The 17,644-nt window shown below is 46.7% G+C and overlaps 1 pseudogene; it reads right to left on the minus strand.

Moving 5' to 3' along the window:
* Positions 1–16,703: 16,703 nt before the first annotated feature.
* On the minus strand, positions 16,704–16,978 carry LOC143270165 (small ribosomal subunit protein uS14 pseudogene; annotated as a pseudogene).
* Positions 16,979–17,644: the final 666 nt, after the last annotated feature.

Genomic DNA, 17,644 nt, shown 5'->3' on the forward strand with positions numbered 1-17,644 from the left:
CTCCACAAAACTGGAAAACCTAAAAGAAATGGACATTTTTCTGGATAGGTACCACATACCTAAGTTAAATCAAGACCAGATAAACTATTTAAATAGTCCAATAACCCCTAAGGAAATAGAAACAGTCATTAAAAGTCTCCCAACCAAAAAAAGCCCAGGACCAGATGGTTTCAGCGCAGAATTCTACCAGATCTTCAAAGAAGAGTTGATACCAATACTCTCTAAATTGTTCCACATAATAGAAACAGAAGGAACATTACCAAACTCCTTTTATGAGGCTACAATTACCCTGATTCCTGAAGAAAACAAGGCTACAACAAAGAAAGAGAACTACAGACTGATCTCCCTCATGAACATTGATGCAAAAATACTCAATAAAATACTGGCAAACAGACTCCAAGAACACATCAGAACAATTATCCACCATGATCAAGTAGGCTTCATCCCAGGGATGCAAGGGTGGTTCAACATACAAAAGTCCATCAATGTAATACACCATATAAACAAACTCAAAGAAAAAAACCACATGATCATCTCACTAGATGCAGAAAAGGCATTTGACAAAAATCCAACACCCCTTCATGATAAAAGTCTTGGAGTGATCAGGAATACAGGGAACATACCTAAACATAAAAAAGGCAATTTACAGCAAGCCAACAGCCAACATCAAATTATATGGAGAGAAATTCAAAGCAATTCCATTAAAATCAGGAACGAGGCAAGGCTGTCCACTCTCCCCATACTTATTCAATATAGTACTTGAAGTTCTAGCCAGAGCAATAAGACAACATAAGGAGATTAAGGGGATACAAATTGGAAAGGAAGAGGTCAAGCTTTCCCTATTTGCAGATGACATGATAGTATACTTGAGTGACCCCAAAGATTCCACCCAGGAACTGATAAAACTTATAAACACCTTCAGTAACATAGCAGGATACAAGATCAACTTAAAAAAATCAGTAAACCTCCTATATACAATGGACAAAGAAGCTGAGAAGGCAATTAGAGATACATCACCCTTTACAATAGCCACAAATGACATAAAATACCTTGGGGTAACACTAACCAAGCAAGTGAAGGACCTATATGACAAGAACTTTAAGTCCCTGAAAAAAGAAATTGAAGAAGATCTCAGAAAATGGAAAGATCTCCCATGCTCATGGATAGGCAGGGTTAACATAGTAAAAATGGCAATCTTAACAAAAGCAATCTACAGATTCAATGCAATCCCCATCAAAATATCAACGCAATTCTTCACAGACCTGGAAAGAATAAAACTCAACTTCATATGGAAAAACAAAAAACCCAGAATAGCCAAAAGAATCCTGTACAATAAAACAACCTCTGGAGGCATCACAATTCCTGACTTCAAGCTCTACTATAGAGCTACAGTAATAAAAACAGCTTGGTATTGGCATAAAAACTGACATGTGGACCAATGGAATCGAATTGAAGACCCTGACATTAACCCACACACCTATGAACATATAATTTTTGACAAAGAAGCCAAAAGTGTACAATGGAAAAATAAAGCATCTTCAACAAATGGTGCTGGCATAACTGGATATCAACATGTAGAAGGCTGCAAATAGATCCATATCTGTCACTGTGCACAAAACTTACGTCCAAGTGGATCAAGGACCTCAACATAAATCCAGCTACTCCGAACCTGCTAGAAGAGAAAGTAGGAAGTAGTCTTGAATGCATTGGCATAGGAGATCACTTCCTAAATATAACACCAGTAGCACAGACACTGAGACAAACAATCAATCAATGGGACCTCTTGAAACTGGGAAGCTTTTGTAGAGCAAAGGATATGGTCAACAAGGAAAGCGACAGCCTACAGAATGGGAAAAGATCTTCACCAACCCCACATGTGACAGAGGACTGATATCCAGAATATATAAGGAACTCAAGAAATTAGACATCAAAACGACCAACAGTCCAATTGAGAAATGGGCTTTAGAACTAAACAGAGAATTCTCAACAGAGGAAACTCAAATGGCTGAAAGACATTTAAGGAATTGCTCAACATCCCTAATCATCAGGGAAATGCAAATCAAAACAACTCTGAGATACCACCTTACACCTGTCAGAATGGCTAAGATCAAAAACACTGAAGACACTTTATGCTGGAGAGGATGTGGAACTAGGGGAACTCTCCTCCACTGCTGGTGGGAATGCAAGCTTGTACAACCACTTTGGAAATCAATATGGCGCTTTCTTAGAAAATTGGGAATCAATCTCCCCCAAGATCCAGCTATACCACTCCTAGGCATATACCCAAGAAATGCTCAATCATACCACAAGAGCACTTGCTCAGCTATGTTCATATCAACATTGTTTGTAATAGCCAAAACCTGGAAACAACGTAGATGTCCTTCAACTGAAGAATGGATAAATAAATTGTGGCACATATACACAATGGAATACTACTCAGCAGAGAAAAACAATGACATCATGAGGTTTGTAGGCAAATGGATGGATCTAGAAAAAATCAACCTGAGTGAGGTAACCCAGACTCAGAAAGACATATATGGTATGTACTCACTCATAGGAAGATGCTAGATGTGGAACAAGAATGACTGGACTGCTACTCACATCACCAGGGAGGCTACCTGGAAAACAGGACCCCAAGAAAGACACGGAGAAATCGATGAGATCTACCTGAAGATCCTGGACATGAGTGGGAGCAATGAATGGCAAGGGTCGAGGGAAAGAGAGCAGGAGATCCTAGCTGGATCAAGAAAAGAGAGGGAGAACAAGGGATAGGAGACCATGGTAAATGAAGACCACATGAGAAAAGGAAGAAACAAAGTGCTAAAGAGGCCTACAGAAATCCACAAAGATACCCCCACAAAAGACTACTGGCAATGGTCGAGTGACAGCCGGGACTGACCTACTCTGGTGATGGGATGGCCAAACACCCTAATAGTTGTGCCATAAACCCCATCCAAGGACTGAGGAATCTGGATGCAGACATCCACGGCTAGGCCCCTGATGGAGCGCTGGGAGTCTAATTAGTGATAAAGTGGAGGGTCTATATGAGCAAGAATTGTTGAAACCAAGGTTGGATAAAGCACAGGAACAAATAACCAAATGAATGGAAACACATGAACTATGAACCAAAGGCTGAGGGGCCCCCAACTGGATCAGGCCCTCTGAATAGGTGAGACAGTTGATTGGCTTGATATGTTTGGGAGGCATCTAGGCAGTGGTACCAGGTCCTGGGCTCGTTGCATGAGTTAGATGTTTGAAACCTTGGACTTATGCAGGGACGCTTGGCTCAATCTGGAAGGAGGGGACTGGACCTGCCTGGACTGAGTCTATCAGGTCGATCCCAGTCTTCGGGGGAGACCTTGATCTGAAGGCGGTGGGAATGGAGAGTGGGCTGGGGGGAAGGGGAGGGGGACAGGAAGGGAGAGAACAAGGGAATCTGTGGCTATTATGTAGAACTGAATAGTATTGTAAAATAAATAAATAAATAAAATAAAAAGCTGAGGTTGGATGTATTGGACGAAGTCCCTGCCTAGGCTTGTATATCCAGAATGAAACCTTGCTTTTGCATTCCAGCATGCTTGTCTTTGGTGGTCTCTCTGGGGGTAATGATCTGGGCAGAACATTCTACATGCAAAGATAGCAGCCAGGCAGAGATACGCATCACACCTGCTCCTACCATGTATATCTACCAGGTACACCTGCTCCTACCATGTATATCTACCAGGTACACATAGGCCACACCCTTTGAACACACACCTATATATTTCCCTTTCCTGGCATTTCGTTCAGAGAAAATCACTGATGATTAGCAGACAATGAAAGAATAATCTCTCAGTCTAAAGTGAAAAAGGCATCATTCAAGGGGTGGGGCAGAGGGTACTACTTCCTCAGTTCAGATAAACCCTTGAGAATCTGAGGGGTCGAAGTTCTAAGCTTCAGTTGGATCCTTCCACACAGCCACCTCCTAAGTTACAGGATCCTATTCTTTACCAAATTAGACCTTTACATTGATTGCTAACACACTCTAGGGCTAGGACTTGAATTTTGAGGTCGACTGTGTTGTGCCCATGTTGTCAGACCCCTGAGCAAGACCACCACCAAGCTGATATCCAATTCAAACCACACAGGGCCAAATTGATAACAAGCAAGCCTGGACTTTGTCCATGTCCAACACTCAGCAGAGCAGGTGGAGAAGGATGGCCCTGAGCTCTCAGGGTAAGGGGGGTTTAAAGGGAAAAATCACAAGCAGGGTGGTACAAGCTTTTTTGTCATATGATTGGGTGAGGGTGTGTAACCTTTGAATTTACTGGTTGGGGGTTACAGTTATCATTTTTGGGCAGACCTGGACAAGTTCCATGCTTTGTCCTTGAGCTGCCATGGATGCTGCCTGGCCTTGCACATTCACATTGACCCATGCATGTTGCTTTAAGTTGATGAGGGGTCCCAGACAGTATACAACTGGCTGAACCTTGAGTGGTCAGAGTACATGTAGAAAGGGAGCTACTGCAAGGACTGTGTCATAGCCCTCCCAGAAACTGCTTGCTCAAGTCTCAGGAAACTGAAATTGAGACCTGATCGCTAAGAGAAGACTGAGGAGCCTGTTATGGTGTCTGCTTGATCCTTTTAGCTATACCTCAGCCTGAAAGACCCCCACTCCATTATGAGGACATGGGGCGTTGGGCCGATGAAATGCCCCCCCCCATCCCAATAACTTAGCCTAAGAAACGCCATTCTGAAGGAATCAGAAAAACAGGAGTTCACAGCTGTGGCCAGCCATCCGGCCTTGAGAGAGACATAACTATGGCCAGCCATCCGGCCTTGGGAGAGAGATAACTGTGGTCGGTGGCCTTGGGAGAAAAACAGTTGAGTCAAATCAGGATATTTTATGGCTGGCCCCCTGGCCTTGAGGAATAAGCAGCTGGGCTGGAAAAACACCCACTATACCCTGGGCAAGGCCAAGTCAGCCACACACATATGACCCCAAGTTCACCCTGGCCTTCTTTGAAACAACCAATAGGGACCCTGTAACTATGCTTCTCGCTTCTGTAACTGCGCCTCTGCCCCTGGGATCCCATAAAAAGTCCCCCTTGCCCTAGGAAGGCGCGCAAGTCCTCTGAGAGACTTCGCCCCAGGTACCTGTGTATCTAATAAACCCTCTTGCTGTTTGCATCTGATCTGTGGTTTCAGTGTGTTCCTTGGGCTTGGGGTCTCTCCTGAAGGAAGATCTCCCCTGGGGGTCTTTCATTTGGTGGCCCGTATGGGGAAAGAGACCCCTCCCTGGGACCACCGACCCACCGTCAAGAGGTAAGCTGGCTGGCCTCGGTATATGTCATCCCTGTCCTGTCTGAGTGTTGTCTGTTTGTCTGTGCGCCTGATCTGTCTGTGGTGGTGAGGGCTGAAGGAGCTGACGAGCTCGGACTTCGCCCACCGTGACCCTGGAAGACGTTCCATGGGTGTCTGAAGTCCCCTCTGGGGCACAGTTTTTCGGGAGACGAGGGGTCCGGACCCTCGCAGTCTCCTTCTGAGGTTTTGCTTTCGGTCTGGAACCGAAGCTGCGCAGCGCGTGTTAGTCTCATTTGTGTTTGTCTGTTGTTCTTTGTTTTCTGTTTAACCGTTCTCCTCCTAGAAACAGCCATGGGACAGACTGTCACCACCCCCTTGAGCCTCACGCTTGACCACTGGTCAGACGTGAAGACACGAGCCAACAACGAAGGAGTTGTAATCAAGGAAAATGAATGACTCACCCTTTGCGAGGCCGAATGGGTCATGATGGAAATAGGATGGCCTCGCGAAGGAACCTTTAACCTCAGTCTTATTTCACAGGTGGAGGGAAAAGTTTTCGCTCCGAGTCCCCATGGCCACCCGGACCAGGTCCCATACATCGCCATGTGAAGACTCCTGGCGACAGAACCCCCCCCCCATGGGTTAGGCCGTTTCTTTCCCCTCCAGCCCCCAGCAGCAGCAGCGCTCGCCGAATCCCGGGGCCGAGGAAGCTGGATCGGTGGATCTCTCCCGCTCCCCGTTCCTCCCGACCCCTTCACCCACGCGTCGTTTCTTCTCTCCGCGTCCCGCTGCTCCGGCGGCGGCGGCGGGCGCGGGGTGTGGCGGGGGCGCATGGGCGGGGCCAGGGGTGGGGTCGGCAGGGGACCGCTCCCCGATGGCGACCAGCCGCCGCCGCCGGGCGCACTTCCACCATGGCGGTGCGCCGTGACCGGCTCCGGGATGGCTGGGAGGGCCCAGTGTGGGGAAGGTGGCTCGGGGGCGGCGTCACCCGTGGACGCCGAGTCACCCCGCCCTGAGTGTTACAGCCCCCCCAACAGCACCGGAGGGACCGGTGACTCCCGCAGCGGCCCCCCGAACAGCCTCTACAGAGAGAGCGGGAGGATGAGGCCCCGGCTCCCTCCCCAATTGTCGGTCGCCTACGATGATGCAGCCTTTCCCCTCACCCGCCCGAACTGGGACTTTGTGACCCCAGAAGGTAGGGAGCACCTACGTCTCTATCGCCAGTTGCTCTTAGCGGGTCTCCGAGGGGCCGCTAGATGCCCAATTTGGCTCAGGTTAGGAATGTGATCCAGGGAAAGGAGGAGAGGCCGGCAGCGTTCTTAGAAAGACTTAGAGAGGCTTATAGGACGTATACCTCGTACGATCCGGAAGATCCAGGACAGGCACCGGGTGTCATTTTGTCTTTCATCTATCAGTCAAGTCCAGATATAAGGGCCAAGTTACAGAGACTAGAAGGATTGCATTCATTCAGTTTATCTATTTAATAAAAGAGAAGAGAAAGTGTTTAAGGAGAGCGGAGAGTGAGCAGGAGGAAGGGAGGGCGAGAAACAGAGACACGGAGGGAGAGGGAAAGAGGCAGGAAAGATCCTGAAACGAGGAAGAGGAAGAGGTGTTGGATCTGAGGGGAAAAAGAAAGAGATAAGAAATGTCATAGGGAAATAAGTAAAGTCCTGGCCACTGTAGTGTCTCAGGGACAGGTCAGAGAGGGAATTAGGACGGGAGGTCAAAGAAGGACAATGCTTGACAAAGACCAGTGTGCTTACTGTAAAGAGAGAGGGCATTGGGCTCGTGACTGATCAAAGAAGCCTCAAGGGTCTCTGAGAACTAAGCCAACGGCCACGGACCTCCTCAATCTGGAGGATTAGGGAGGTCAAGGCCAGGAGGCCCCCCCCCCCCCCCGAGCCTAGGATAACTCTCAAGATTGGGGGGCAGCCAGTGACCTTCCTATTGGACACCGGGGCTCAACATTCAGTCCTGACCCATACCGGAGGCTCTCTCAGTGACCGCACAGCTTTGGTCCAGGGGGCCACAGGTAGCAGGAGGTATCGATGGACCACCGAGAGAAAGGTTCAGCTGGCATCTGGACAAAACCCTCGCCAGGTGAGGGAGTTCCTAGGTACAGCCGGCTACTGCTGCCTCTGGATCCCAGGTTTTGCCGAGATGGCTGCCCCCCCTGTATCCTCTCACCAAGCCTGGGACCATGTTCCACTGGGGAGAGGAGCAACAACAGGCCTATCAACGAATTAAGAGAACCTTACTTGAGTCACCGGCTCTTGGCCTACCAGATCTGACCAAGCCCTTTGAACTGTTCATGGACGAGAACTCAGGCTTTGCAAAAGGAGTGCTGGTACAGAGACTGGGGCCATGGAAGAGACCTGTAGCTTATCTATCCAAGAAATTGGACCCGGTAGCTGCAGGATGGCCCCCCTGTCTGCGCATGGTAGCCGCCATTGCTGTTTTGCTCAAGGATGCAGGGAAACTGACGTTGGGACAGCCATTAACTGTGTTATCCTCCCATGCGGTGGAAGCTCTGGTCCGGCAGCCCCCAGATAGATGGCTCTCAAATTCCAGGATGACCCACTACCAGGCTCTGTTGTTAGACACAGACCGAGTGGTGTTCGGACCAGTTGTCTCCCTCAACCCCGCAACCCTGCAGCCCTTGCCAGACCCATCCAAGGAGCACAATTGCCTCCAGATTCTGGCGGAAGCCCATGGCACCCGCTCCGACCTAACAGATCAACCGCTGTCGAACCCAGATTTTATCTAGTTCACGGATGGGAGCAGCTTCCTCCAAGAAGGAGAACAGAGGGCCAGAACAGCCGTCACCACCGAATCAAAGGTAATTTGGGCCTCACCGATGCCGCCTGGAACATCGGCCCAAAGAGCAGAGCTGATCGAGCTGACCCAGGCCCTCCGGATGGCGGAAGGAACAGGTCCTCCAACAGGTGACTTCCAACTGCCCTGCTTGTGCCCAAGTTAATCCAGGAAAAGCCCATCTGAGCAGAGGGAGCCGCCTTCGAGGCCACCACCCCGGAGTCCATTGGGAACTTGACTTCACTGAGGTATGGAATGCCCCAGATATTGGGGTCAGACAATGGGCCCGCCTTCGTCTCCCAGGTAAGTCAGAAGGTGGCCAGGCTACTGGGGATTGATTGGAAACTCCATTGTGCATACCGCCCCCAGAGCTCAGGACAGGTAGAACGTGCAAATAGAACCATTAAAGAGACTTTAACTAAATTAACGCTTGCAACTGGCACTAGAGATTGGGTGCTCCTACTCCCTCTAGCCCTTTACCGAGCCCGGAATACTCCTGGGCCTCATGGCCTAACCCCGTTCGAGATTATGTATGGGGCTCCCCCACCAATTGTAAATTTCCTTCACCCTGATATCTCCTCTTTTGCCACTAGCCCTACCCTGGAGGCGCACCTCCAAGCCCTCCAACTGGTACAAAAGACGGTGTGGAAACCCCTAGCCGATGCCTACCGGGAGCAACTGAATCGCCCGGTGGTGCCTCACCCATTCAAAATTGGGGACTCTGTCTGGGTCCGACGCCATCAATCCAGGAACCTAGAGCCGAGGTGGAAAGGACCATACACCGTCCTGTTAACTACTCCCACCGCACTCAAGATTGACGGGATAGCGGCTTGGGTCCACGCGTCCCATGTGAAGGCTGCCAAGGAACCCGACGAAGCTGAGAGCACCGAGACATCTAGTTCAACGCTCTCCAAACCCACTAAAGATAAGACTCACCCGGGGGTCCCCTTGATCCCCCTAATAGTCCTCCTGACATTAGGAGGGGCATCACCAGAGAGCCTGTTTCCCTGACGCTGGCCCTGTTACTGGGAGGAATTACCATGGGCGGAATAGCTGCTGGGGTAGGTACAGGGACCGCAGCCCTTATGGAGACCGGCCAATTCAGACAGCTCCAAGTAGCCATGAATACAGACATCAAAGCCCTAGAGGAATCTGTTAGTGTGTTAGAAAAATCCTTGACATCCCTATCAGAAGTAGTGCTGCCCTCAAAGAAGAATGCTGCTTCTATGCAGATCATACTGGAGTAGCCAGGGATAACATGGCTAAATTAAGAGAAAGATTAAAACAGAGACAGCAATTATTTGAGTCTCAACAGGGATGGTTTGAAGGATGGTTCCAAAGGTCACCATGGTTTACGACCCTTGTCTCTACCATTATGGGCCCCCTAATCATCCTCCTGCTCATTTTATTGTTTGGGCCATGCATCCTCAACAGATTGGTGCAATTCATCAAGGATAGGGTTTCTGTTGTCCAGGCTTTGATCCTAACCCAGCAATATCAGAGGCTCAGACAGTCAGAGATGGAGCTGACCCCTTATTCTCCATCCTAAAATGAAAGATTCCATTTGGTACAAAAGAAAATGGGGGAATGAAAGACCCCCACTACATTATGAGGACATGGGGCGTTGGGCCGATGAAATGCCCCTCCCCCCCCCGTCCCAATAACTTAGCCTAAGAAACGCCATTCTGAAGGAATCAGAAAAACAGGAGTTCACAGCTGTGGCCAGCCATCCGGCCTTGAGAGAGACATAACTATGGCCAGCCATCCGGCCTTGGGAGAGAGATAACTGTGGTCGGTGGCCTTGGGAGAAAAACAGTTGAGTCAAATCAGGATATTTTATGGCTGGCCCCCTGGCCTTGAGGAATAAGCAGCTGGGCTGGAAAAACACCCACTATACCCTGGGCAAGGCCAAGTCAGCCACACACATATGACCCCAAGTTCACCCTGGCCTTCTTTGAAACAACCAATAGGGACCCTGTAACTATGCTTCTCGCTTCTGTAACTGCGCCTCTGCCCCTGGGATCCCATAAAAAGTCCCCCTTGCCCTAGGAAGGCGCGCAAGTCCTCTGAGAGACTTCGCCCCAGGTACTTGTGTATCTAATAAACCCTCTTGCTGTTTGCATCTGATCTGTGGTTTCAGTGTGTTCCTTGGGCTTGGGGTCTCTCCTGAAGGAAGATCTCCCCTGGGGGTCTTTCAAGCCAACCTTATAATGAGGGCTTCACTTTGATTTTCTACAACTTTAGCTCTCTGGCTTCTGGAAAGAACATTCTCTTCCAGGGCAAAATTAGAAACCTTTAAAGTGTCTATTTGCATCTGGAGCTTGTCAATTTTCTCATCAAGGTCATTGTTGTCCTACCATGTATTGTGAGAAGCTTGAAGTTGATTAATGTTATCACAGAGCTCATCCTTATCTCTCATCAATTCATCTAGAGCGTCAAAGAGCAACAGACCAGCATTAACACTTTCTTATCTTTTATCACACTATCTAAAGATACTCAGAGTCACCAAAAGCATTGTCACTCACAACTGATGAATTAGGATAATCAAATGTATTTATCTCTTTATGTTTGTAATATAGTTCACACCATGGGCTTGCAGTACCCTCTGAGCTCCCAGTAGAGACTTCAATAACTGGAGAGCCCTTGGTAATAGTACATATTGTTGAATTAAAAAGCCTCTTCCAGATACATAAAAGAATCATTCTTTAAAAAAAAAAAACTGTTCATCCTTGTTCACAAAAGGCCCCTTTGCAAAAACCCCTATCACCAAATAATATTTGCATTGTGATTCATAACAGTCAAACTTATGAAGTAGCAATGAAAATAATTTTATGGGCCAGGCAGTGGTGGCACATACCTTTAATCCCAGCACTCAGGAGGCAGAGCCAGGTGGATCTCTGTGAGTTCAAGGCCAGCCTGGACTACCAAGTGAGTCCCAGGAAAGGCGCAAAGCTACACAAAGAAATCCTGTCTCAAAAAACCACAAAAAAAAGAAAGAAAGAAAAAAGAAAATAATTTTATGGTTGGAGGTCAACACAACATGAGGAACTGTCACTCTTGGGATTCTGCTGCTGCTCCAGCTGCATGACCGCACATGCGCAGTTCAGGAGCTAAGCAAGGGGTCTTGCCTCTTACATCATCAGTGTGTGCTGGTAATTATGTGCACATGGCATGGTCAGACAACCAGTGCATGTGTGACATAGCTCTGTAAGCTCACCTGCATATTCACAGGAGTCCTTAAAAAGCTAGACGCAGACTCCCCCTCCTCTCTGTTCTGTTCTCTCTTCCCCCGACTATTTTTCTCTCTCTACTCTCTGCATGTGCTTCTTCCCTAGGCCTGGTTCTTTTGTATCCCCTCTTCTCCTAATAAAGCTCTGATACTGGGTTTTGTCATGGCTGGTGCCTCATGACCTTTCTGCACAGTAACCAGTGCCGCTTATCATTTTTAAAAAACAACATTGATGCCATAACTCAGATTTTTTTTTCCGATAAGGCCTTGTCCAAAATGATGCCAGAAGGGCCACTGGTCAGCTGACTGCCCCAGTGTACCTAGCAGCATGGGAACATCAGATCAGGACTGTCAGGGACAAGGACAGAATCTCTAGTTAATGGAAAAATACAGACCCCCAATAAGACAGGGAACTAGATCATCTTACAGTCAGGTTGCCTAGCAACAGGACATTGAGTCAGAGCCCTTGACCCTCTCACCCTGTAAACATCCTATACACACATCCTGTTAGCTTGCCCCACCTTATGCAGATGACGGCTTCTTGCTCCCCCCACCCTGCTGAGCTATATAAACCTTTCTGGAAGAGAAATAAAGTGGCACCTTGATCAGAATCCAGACTTGGTGTCTTTTCCTTTGTATCTCCTGCCCCTACATTCCCTCCTTAGGGTGGTCGAGAACCCATTGAAGCCCTGCAGGCGGGGCACAGGACCACCCTCTGGCTGACTTCCCAGGCTTGGCATTCAGCCATGACTGAAGCTGCCAGGTTCCCAGCCCAGCCACTCCCACCTCATACAGGGAACCCAGAGTAGTAATAATAATATCTGGGTGACCCATCTTCTTCCTTCTGAACACCAGAGCTACTTACTCAGTCCTGAGGGAGTTTTGGGGTCCCACCTCTCCTCGTTTCCCTACTGTTGGGGTAAGGGGACAGCCTTACCCACCTCACCAGACTTAATTGTACCTTCAGGGTTACTTACTAGAAAAGGATTTTCCAGCTAAGGTAGGAGCTTTCATTTCATTTGGTCCCTCCATGTGCCTCACTCCAGACTGGTCAGCAGTGACACAGACAGGTCCCTGTCCTCTCTCAAGTTCCAGACGATATCAGGATCCACTGCCTTGTCCCCAATTCTGGAAGAATGAGGTCTCACTCCACAAGCTTTTCTCTTCCTGGTTCCTTTTTCTAATTAACTACTCAGCTAACTGTTACAGGATCATCATAGGGCCGTAATTCAAGGACCATCAAATGTATACCCTAGTGGTAAAGGAACAGTAACAATCAAAAGGTATTTACACCTCCAGACCAAAAAGGGTCTGGGCCCTGCAAAAAACAGACTTTAATATAACCATCCATTACTGTTCAATGCCCTCAGCAATTGATCACCTGTGTCTCCTGGATGCTAAACTAAAAAGGAAACAGGTTCCTTAAAATAATATCTCTGATAAAGCTTATCTCAGGTAAAAATTAAAAGCATGTTCCAACCTCTCTCTCTCTCTCTCTCTCTCTCTCTCTCTCTCTCTCTCTCTCTCTCTCTCTCTTTCTCCTTTTTTCTCTCTCTCATTAACATTAACCAGCAGAGTACTAAACACTACAATGGTCACCAGCCCAAGACTTTTAATTTTTCTACTGGCTGCTTTTTAATACATTCAAAATTATTCCTAAGCTCCAGAAACCAGCTTAAACCCATCTGACAGGTTGGATCTACTTCAAGATAAGTGCCAAACCTAAACTTTCCTGGTCTCTGGACTCCCTTTATCACCCTGGGAACACCCCAAAGGAAAAAATAAGAAAAATATTAATTCTTTCTTCTAAACTTTTCTCTGTCTCACCAGCATCCTGTCAGACACAAAAGCATTCAGAGTGCCAAGCCAAGAAAGATGGACAGGTCCAAGGAAGCAGACAACAGCCCACCCTCCCAGGATGCCTGTCTACCTCAGAAGCTCCCCCTCCCCCCCAAGAGTAAACCAATGCCTGCCAAGTCAGCTGGAAGCAGTTTTTCTGGAAGAAATGATGCCCCTGTTCCTGTTCACCTGTTTTTTTTTTTTTTTGTTTTTTTTTTTTTTTTATAATAAGCAAAAAGGTTAGAATGTTAGGATTCTGTTCCCAATCCAGCTGCATGACTGCACATGTGCAGTTCAGGAGCTAAGCAAGCGGTCTTGTGTCTTACATCATCAGTGTGTGCTGGTGATTACATGCATACGTGCATACAGTGTGGTCATGCAATCTGCGAATTTATGGCATAGCTCCTGCACATGTTCACAGGAATCCTTAAAAAAGTGGACACAGACTCCCCTCCCCTTTCTCTCTGTTCTCTCCTGCCCCCACTATCTTTCACTTTCTCTCTGCTCTCTGCATGTGCTTCTTCCCCAAGCCTGGTTCTCTTGTGCCTTCCTCCTCCTAATAAAGCTCTGATACTGGGTTTTGTCGTGGTTGGTGCCTCATGACCTTTTTGCACGGTATTCAGAACTGCTTATCATTTTAGAAAACAACAGTCATGGCATTAGAAAGGTTGAGAGCCACTGTTTTAGAACCACTTCTGGTGCTAAAACTCACATTAGAGTTCTCTGGAGGAACAAAGTTTACAGAATGAACGTGTGTGTGTGTGTGTGTGTGTGTGTGTGTGTGTGTGTGTGTGTGTGTGTGTTTGGGATTTATTGGAAAGACTTACAGGCTACAGCGCAGCTTATCCAAGAATGGCTGTCTGTGACTGGAAAGTTCAATAATCCAGTAATTGTTCAGTCCATAAGTTTTGTATAATATTATAGTACCAGCCTTAATAACATACTTCCCAGGGTGCACAGAAGAGACGTTACCTACGGTGCAGAAATGAATCCAGATACACGGAGTTCTTTTGTCCAACTCGTTTATTCATTTGCCACCATAATTCTGCCTGGTTCTTTTGGATTGGTCTATATCTTTCCCAAGAAAGCAACACCTTCATGTTGACAATACAACATAAGAATTGCAAGGTCCCCACCAGAAGCTTCCTGGCAACTTCATTTGCAATCCAAAAAGGGGGAGAGAATAATGGTGGAGTTACATAGCAGCTTGAATAAATCAGAGAAGGAATTTATGTGCTAGGAATCTATCCTTACTGTGGTTAGGTGAAAACATTACAAGTCTATCATAAATGTGCTCAAATACAAACTTACAGGTGATAGGTAAAGAAATCTATAAGTCACTAAAAATAAAACTGCCACTATTTTTCTCTGCTGCCAGTTTTCTGACAGGGCGGGGGAGGATTACTGACAGCCAGTCAATCTGCATCACAGCTTGAAGCACCTGGTGAGAGGAAACCCCTTTGATCTAAGAAGTTGCTCTGGGGCAGTAGAAAAAGAAGAGAAGATCTGAACTCAATTTGCATAAGAAACAAATCTATGCAACTAGGAAGCCAGGCATTTGGCCTGAGAGCCAGGTTGTCTCTGAAAGGTCAGTTTACCTAGTACCTAGTTCAGGGGTTTCAGGTGCCCAGCAGGTGGTCTGGTAGCTGTTCTCTTCCTTGCTTGTCTTTCAATGCTTTGTTTGGGGCTGGCTCTATCTTTGGATGTGGCTAAGAGGAAATATTTGTAAAAGGCAGATATCCAATTCAAATGCTAAAAATGGGAGCTCAGAGCCAGAAAGTTCTGCCTATATGACTTTATCCAAGTACTTTGAGTGTATATGCCCGAGATGGCAGTTCACACACACATACATACATACATGTTCTGGGATAATTATGAGCACAAGAAATTCATGGCAAGACACAGCTGAATATTAAAACTGTATAGCATTAAATATTCCATTATAAATGGCTTCCCATTTGACAGACCCTTGACCAGTCAAAGCTGGACTTTCTATTTCATATCCTTGTGGCTTGTGACACATAAGGCTGGATATCTAGGCTGGTCTTCAGTATACAATGGAATCCCAAGGAAGTAGGCTCTAATTCCAGTGAAGAAACTGACTTGCTAACAAAGCAAGGGCAATCGGGCAAAGAGCAAAAGCCTCCTTCATCCCTGTCCTTATGTAAGCTTCTGGCAGAAGGTATAGCCCAAATTAAAGATGTGTCTTCCCGCCACAAAGATCAAGGTTAAAGGCCTGACTGTTTCTATCTCAATGATCCAGATTAGGAGTGGATCTACCTACTTCAAAATAGGCAAGAACCCTTCACAGGTATGCTCTCCATTCTTGGATTTTAGTTCATTCTAGATGTGGTCAAGTTGACAACCAAGAATAGTCATCACAGGGAAGTAGATGCAGGGAATGGGCCAAGATCCACTCACTGGATCCAATGTTGAACCCAGGGCCTCAAGGTTTGCACAGTAGGCGTGATTTTCCTTGTGAGCCATCCCCTAACTCCTAATCCTTTATAAGTTACTTATATAACACCCATCATCTCCCTTTATCCCAGGCTTTTCTTGCATGTGTACTTTGGTACAGAGTCCAGGTGGGGAAAGGTTTCCAGTCTTTCTCTTCCTATTGGCTTTTCTTGTTTGCTTGTTCTGAGACAGGGTCTGATGTGACCCAGGTACCCTCAAACTCAGTGATGTAGCTGAGGATGACCTCAAATTCCAGAGCCTCCCACTGCTGCCTTCTGAGTACTGGGATGACAGACATGAGCCACCATGCTTGGTTTATGACATGCTGAGGATAAAACTACCAATTCCACCAAAAGAGAGTAAAGACTATTACCAAAATTCTTTGGTCTCATCAAGAAAGCTTTATTTTCTGTTAGACAGGGCTATCTCCTTAAAGCAGGATTTGAGAAAGTATTATCAAACACAAGAGTAGGTAGGATTTATATAGCCTCAAACAACTGCAGGACTAGAAGTTTTTAGGGGTTGGGGGATTTCCAGGCATATTTTGGTTACTTGGGAACTTGGCTCAAGATTTTGAAGTTATTTGGTAGAACATCTTATTTTATCAGCATACATTCAAGGTGTGAATTAAATTCCACAAGGTGGTAAACATCAAATTCCAGAAACAGGTCAAAGCATGGTTAACTTGAAAGTTGCAGCAAACAGAAGTGAACTTGTTCTTATAATGAAGAGACTCCCATCATAAAGATGGAGTCAGGCTGGTCTGTCAGAACCCAGGGAGCTGTGCATCCTAGGCCAGCAGTCTACCACAAAGCCTCAGTTCCAGACCCTGGCTGGGGTCTTGATGCCTCTTCCTGGTACATCCTTCTTTTGCTAACACAATGTTAATGTACCTTACTTGGCCAAGAAGGGGTTCGTGACAAATTTGCCATTTTCATCCTGGAGTCTTCTTAGGAAATACATAAATGATAAAATCTGAAATTGGTCCTCCCTTTCAAGTAATTAGTCTGTTGCTTTTTTTATATTTAATTTAATTTATTTTTTAATGCTGAATGCCATTTATTGAAGGAGGGAGGAGGTCTTTTTTTTTTTTTTGAAGGTCTCCATTTTTATTCTTTATGTACAAAGACTAGCATGATCTGTTTCACTGTGGAGAGTTTTGAACAATCCATTCAAGGTCGCTTAGTCCAACTTAATGAAGCCGATGTCCTTCGCGTACTGGTGGAAACACTGGCGGCACATGTTCAGGCCGTATTTCTGGATCAGACAGTGGTGGTTAGAGCAGACGTGGCAAGAGCGAGAACCCTGGCCGAACTTGCGCGGGTAACTCCAGTAGAGCTGCTGGTGACCCATCTTGCCTGCAGGCGGCCAGTGAGGAGAAAGGTGGGAGGAGGACTTAAATACAGGCTTACACACAATGGGAGAACCCCAGAGGGCACAAGTTTGATGTTTTACAATCTTGCATCTAAGCTGTTAACACCCATTATGAAGGATACACAGACAAGGAACTTCCTTTAAGCATTCAGGAGGGTGGAACCTGGGAAGGAATTAGCATAGGGAGGATATCAAGGTCAAGGTCAGCAAGCAAGTCAACAATTACCCAAAACAAGGGCCAGGACCCTACAGGTCCCCCTTTTACTAATAAATGAGCTTCTGACTTAGGTTGCGTGGGACATCAGCAGTTTACCTTACCCATCATGGAGTAGTCTGTTGCTTTTAAGGAGGATGGAAATTAGATATTTTGGCTCATGCCTAACATCTCCCCACTTGGAATGCCGAGGGAAGAGGATTCCATGAGATCCAAACCAGTCAGGGGTCTATTGGAAATTCAGGGCACTTTAGACTACACTGTGATACCTTTTGTTTTAAAAAAAAAAAAGGCAAAAAAAAATTGATAAAATGGAAGAGTCCAGCCTTTCCGAACAGTGAGCTCCGAGTTTGCTTCTTTCTGGTGCGTTGGGGTTGGCAAGTCAAGACTATTAGTTGTGACAGGAGTTAGAGAATTTTCATTACCAAACACAA

The sequence above is a fragment of the Peromyscus maniculatus genome, chromosome 22 (assembly GCF_049852395.1).
Source record: "Peromyscus maniculatus bairdii isolate BWxNUB_F1_BW_parent chromosome 22, HU_Pman_BW_mat_3.1, whole genome shotgun sequence".
Taxonomy (NCBI): Eukaryota; Metazoa; Chordata; class Mammalia; order Rodentia; family Cricetidae; genus Peromyscus; species Peromyscus maniculatus.